The sequence below is a fragment of the Synchiropus splendidus genome, chromosome 8 (assembly GCF_027744825.2).
Source record: "Synchiropus splendidus isolate RoL2022-P1 chromosome 8, RoL_Sspl_1.0, whole genome shotgun sequence".
Classification (NCBI taxonomy): domain Eukaryota; kingdom Metazoa; phylum Chordata; class Actinopteri; order Syngnathiformes; family Callionymidae; genus Synchiropus; species Synchiropus splendidus.
Genome location: NC_071341.1, coordinates 4,874,407 through 4,880,474, shown reverse-complemented (window position 1 = coordinate 4,880,474; position 6,068 = coordinate 4,874,407).

Here is a 6,068-nt window from a genome sequence, read left to right as displayed (position 1 = left end):
TTCAGAGTTCTACCAGCAGCAGTCACGATTGATTCATTCGCTTGCTCAGCAATTATGGGACAAGGCTGGACTTATGCGATGCAGATTTCAAGTTTAGAAAACTATGCTCAACAGTGGTTTGTTTAAAAAACTATTTCTCTGACAATCCTCTTCACGCTCTTTTGTTTTTCTTCGCATTGGTTCTGTCAAATTCCAATTTTTAGAAATACATGAAATGTTATTTATTACACACAAAAAAAAATGGCAAAAATAAAATATAAATTGAATAGAGTTGCAGCTGTGTGACTAAATGCAACACACTTATAAACGTGACGTTCAATAGCTGTAGTTTTAATTTAGAAAAAAGACATACTAAATGAAATTTACCTTTTCGTTTACTTTGTCCTTATTTATATATTTTTACAGTGTTGATTCGAATTTAATTATATGTGAATTAAGGTCAGCTAGCACAAAAACATATGAGAACCTCGGCCCCATAGTAGCATGGAGTTAGAATGACAAATTTCCCTGTCGTCTCGATGACACATGTGACTGTCTGAACCCTGGAGGAGGAATCATCAGTTAGAGACGATATGTGGGTCAGCATGTGTTGCAGGGGCCAAGCGTGGGCGGTCCCCATGACCAGCCAAACCCTAACACATCAATGGACAAGAGAAGTGTGTGTATGTGGGACGGATAGAGGGCTAGTGAGAGTTTGGATGTAGTGGTACTATACTCAAATGATAAGCCCACTAGTCTTGTGGCCAACTACAATTAATGGCCCATGCCAACATTGCAGGATGAAAAATCCCCACTGTCCCAAGTTCGCCTGCCGAGCTGGGCAAATGGAATTATTCGAAAAGGGCAGTCTGGGAATCTTCTCTCAAATGCATCATTGAGAACAGGTAACATGTTCACATTTAGCAACATATAAATTTGACACAGTAAAAAAGGAACAAGGTGACCTTTTATTTGGGAACATGCTCACACCCGTGTCTGAAGGACAACATTGTGATCACCTTGCAGGCCATAGAACACACTGAGGTTCCTCCAAGGCAACCGGCTTGCCAAATATGAATATGAACAAAAACACATAATCTTTATTGAAATGTCCCAAGGCATCTTTTGCCTCAATTTGCTGAGATCATCAGCCAGCTTGCGAGCAAAAGTGCAAGACCACATGTATATGGCAATCTTGCTGGTGAATGTTGACAGTGCGACCAACTTCATACCCAGTGAAACTGATTTGGGCGAAAGAGGGTGATGTCAGTGTCGTAACAATGTCTGACAGAACCACAGCTTACATACATATTTAAATTGATGAAGTACTTTCTCAGCCGGAATGACTTTAAATAAGGACGCATCCACACAGAGTCGCTCATTTTCATATGTGATCATTCTATGTTCCAATTTCAAAAAAGTGCTCCCTGAAGACGAAGTAATTTCTGCCATCCTTGCCAAGGATCTAAAACAATGTAGTACAGATGCCAGACTGCAGAGGTGCTCTAATGCAGGGGTTCTTTGCAGCTGTCAAGTCAATTCAGTGACACGCTACTGCCACCATATGTGGCAAGTGTATTAACATTGAGCGTCTTGCGGCCCTCACGGTCCCGAGGTGCGAAACAAAAAACCTTTGGAGGCACTCGCGGCCCAACTTTGGGCCCCGGCCCTATGGTTAAGAATCACTGCTCTAATGCTCTAGCAATAAACAAGACGACCACCCAGTGTTTACATGAAGCTTCTGCACTAACATTAGCGCATCAGCATAGTTAATTGATTGTGTTAAGAAACACTGGTGTTTATACATGACACGGTTTGGCTTTTATCACGGGTCAACTGAGACATAGAACGACCGTGACCATGGTTCCCATGTTTTGAGCATTTTCATCCTTGTGGTCACCTGCTTTGTGCTTCAACACAAATGTCAGGGGGTAATCATCTTCAATTTCAAATGAATTCCGTTGTCCACACAGGTATTCACTCTGGAACCCGGCTTCAAAAATCAGACACAGTGACAGAGATCACTGCATTTGTGAGGACTAAAGGTTTATCTGACATAGAAGTTGTGCTGACGGGGTACTGCCTGTCAATAGGACATGCACAGACTCTGTGGCACCAGCACCATTTCCAGTGGAGTTTACACGGAGACTACATTTCCCACACTGGACAACATTCTCAAGAGTTGTCGGATTCAGGCGGTGATGATGCAGACGCGATCTAAACAAACACTGTATCCAACACATTTGAACGATTCTGTCTCTTTGTAATCTGTACTTTTCCAATGATCGACTTGTTTCACTGAACTGGTCCAGGAGCGACATTGAAGTGATTCCTTAACACTTTTACCACCCTGGTGGTCAAAATCGCAGAGCACTGTGACAGGTAACTACCCATGCACGTTCCAACCTCTCTTGAATATGTGGGAGGGGACAAAAATGTCTTCTACACCGATGCATTAACAGGTTAAAGGGAACATGAAATAGTCACTATCTGACACCTTGGGTGAGTAAGAATATATCATTTTTCTTTGAATGATTTAAACCGACGCATGGACATATGTTGATCACTTGACACACATTTCTACGTCAAGAGAGTTGAAATGACAAATTCATCTGGTTTAGTTTCAATGTAGAATAGTCCCACAGAGACATAGTTCAAAGAAGAGTGAGCTTCTTATTGATAGGATCCAGCTCATGAGAACAAATATGTGAAGGGGGTTGGAACCACGTCATTGAAGCTCACGCCATGGACGGGTGAACACGTTTTTTTCAGCATAGCCACTCACAAAGACCTGGGGACCAATGTATATACCTGTTTATTGACGGGTTTTTTTTGTTTGTTTTTGACACTTTCTAAACTTCACACTGACACTGAATATCTCGACAAAAACTATCCATAAAATATGACAGGAAGTCTTAGCTTGTGGATTGCAGTGTCCTCCTGAACTCTGCCATTCAAATAGAAGCTACAAAAGGTAGCCCTGAGGGGTGTCTCCTGTGGTGAGTCATTATCTGCGCTCAGTTTGTACGGACCTCAAGTAGCCAGTACAGGCAGATCAAATCAGTCAAGTCAGTGTAGGACTGGCCACAGTGCATCTGACTATCCAACCAGTGGTGATTTTGTTAGATGAACACACGTAGAAAAAGTGGTCAAGGTCTGCAATGACAGTTATAAAAACGTCCAGACTCTCGGAGAGACAGGCTCTTCAGTGTCTCCATGTTACATTCCTTTGACCAGAGCATCAATGTATGAATCTATGCAGTGATGAGTGGACCACTAGTACATCTGTCTAATTCTGAATAACCCTGGTGGTTTGGTCTGTGAAATATATTGGAGATATGTGTGGTACTGTGACATATTTGCGCATGCCTCAGTCAAGATATAGCGCAGGTTTGATTCTTCGACTACTTCAAGAGCTCTTCGACCCATTTTAATTTGGGGGCATATCGGCTAGGATTGGATATCTGAAAGTTACACCAATAACCACTAACATTATACTGAATATACCATCAAGTGTTCCATACTATAATGTCATGGTTCTGTCTCAGAAGTCTCCCTGTATGACTTAGTGAAGATCATATGACCCTATTTTGCTTTTAGGGAACCTATTTAAATTTGTGACGCACTGTGAACAAGGGAAGTTCAGCCTCATATAAAAGACACTGACAGAGTGAAAACAATACAATACAGCAATACAACAGACTGTATTTCCATGTCTTTGGGTTGCACAGCAATTCGCAGTAAGCTTTAACGGGACAGTAAACTAGTTATTAAAAAAAAAAGTTACCCAATATTCTTCTTCTTCTTATTATTATTATTAGTAGTAGTAGTTGTAGTAGAAGTAGTAGTAGTAGTAGTAGCATTGTTTTATTTTAGTAAATCAGTTTTTTAATAGCACAGCAAATGAGCAGTGCGACAAAATATTAGAATTTATAATAAATGGAAGCAATCTCACAGCAAGGAAATTGCTCTCCAAACAAGTGCAAATGTTGAAATTTATTATTTTCACCCTCCAAATCCAATTTATTTCATGCATATCTCACCATCTAAATTAAATACAGCATGTAGCTTGCGTGGGAAATCACTTTGAAAACACATCTTATCTGTAGTCTCTGTCTTATCAGGGCCATCTCGCTTTCTAACCGAGTACCAGTGAGGAGGGCTCTGCGAAGGGTTCACCCACCGTGATGTTACTGTCTGAATACAAAACTTTTGCACAGCCGTCCACAGACTGAAACATTCAAGGAAATTATGTTTCTGCTTTAAATTAATGGTAATGTTATAAGAACGCTTATTTCATTGTCAAAGTGGCCATTTTATTTGGTCAAAGGCGATATGTGAATGACCCTTAGCTGAAGGTGGACAAGAAAACAAGGCAAAACACTATTGGATTATGGAATAAGTAACAATTATGCAAATGAAAGGTTTCACTCATGTAAGAAGACAAGGATTATTTCATTGGATTTCCACTCTCATTGGTCAAATTGTCTCCAAAACATATCCATACAAGTATCATTCCTCAAGTATAACATGAGTGTGAAGTTTCATCTGTACACATTAAGAAGGGATGCAGGTGTGGGCGGGGGTGTTTTCCACGCTGGATGCTTCACAGCTTTCCTTGTCAAGTTGCTTACTGATCTACCAGGAGGCTTCCTCTCTCACACTCCCTGTGACCTTTCTGCTTCCTCCCACCGCAGCACATCCTCACTCCCCCACTTCCAAACGGAATGAGAAAATCAGTGCGCACTCATCATTTGGTGTCTTTTTCTTTTGTTTATAAAACATGCATATAGACTTTAAAAAAACTTCCAGTATCCTTCTCTGATGACTCTCCTCTAGTCTGATCCATCTTCCCTCATTTCCTTCCCCCACACACTCACCCAGAAAACCTTTTCAGGTTAAAGAAACTCAAGATTAAGTGTGTGTGACTTAAAGGACTTTCTGTTCCCAGCAAAAATGGCAGTCGTCCTCTAAAGAGACACAGCCAGGAAATGGGGTTTGGCCTTCTACAGGGTTGCTAATTAACAAAACAAATAAGCTTAGATGGCGTGTCTTCGACTTCAAGGGAAACATCTTTTCTTTATCTGAAGATCAGGATACACGTACAGAAATGTTAGGGATTAAAGAGAGAAAATAGGAGACACCTTGCTTTTAGTTTGTTGAACTGTAATAAACCACAACAGAACAAAACAGAAAATGGCTACATGAGCGAATTTGGATACAAATTCCCTTAAGAACAAACAGACTGGTGGATTAGGAGAAAAAAAATGTGTGGTGATGTGCCGCACTTGTCTCTCAGTGTTCTCAGTTCATATATGTTCGATATAATCTTGAATTTTAACCATTGAGATTTATTGATTAAGTATCATATTATGTCTTAACAATAACAAACAGCAACCTCAAACTAATATTGTAAGTTTTCTTAATGCAAATGTTACACCACTGAACAAAAATTCTCTAACTTTCAACATTGTCCAATGTCAATTTCATAGCATTTTATATTCATCTTAACTGTGAATGCCCTCTTATTGTGAGACCTTATTTCTTTCTTTATCATTTTTCATAGCCATGGTGGTCATATTGTATTGTGCATTCCAATGACATAAAATCATAGTGTCAAGTTCAGCACTGAAATATTTTTCTGTTGTTGTTGTTAAGATTATCAAAGCAATTTTCCTTCTTACTTTCCTGATGAGTAAGTGTAAAATACCAAATATTCTGGGATGATTTGACATGGTCATCTTTTTATCAGCCTTTCACTCTACAGAGTGGAGACTGCGAAATGATCTTATAATCACAATAAATTCCAACCCACACTGTGTTGACTGGTTGGTATAGCGGTGAACATGACATGACAAAATCAAACAAAAGCAAGGAATGAAACAAGTGTTTATTTGGTTCGAGAGATTTGTTAAAATATTGAGATTGACTGGTCTGTATGTCACATAAAAAGGGTCATCTTTAGTAGAGCGACTTGCACATCAAACACTGACAAGTAAGACGGACACAAAGGCCATGCCCACACTGCCCTCTACAGAGCAGGTGAACCATCCTACTGTATCTAGCCCTGCTAGTTGCTAGGCAACTCA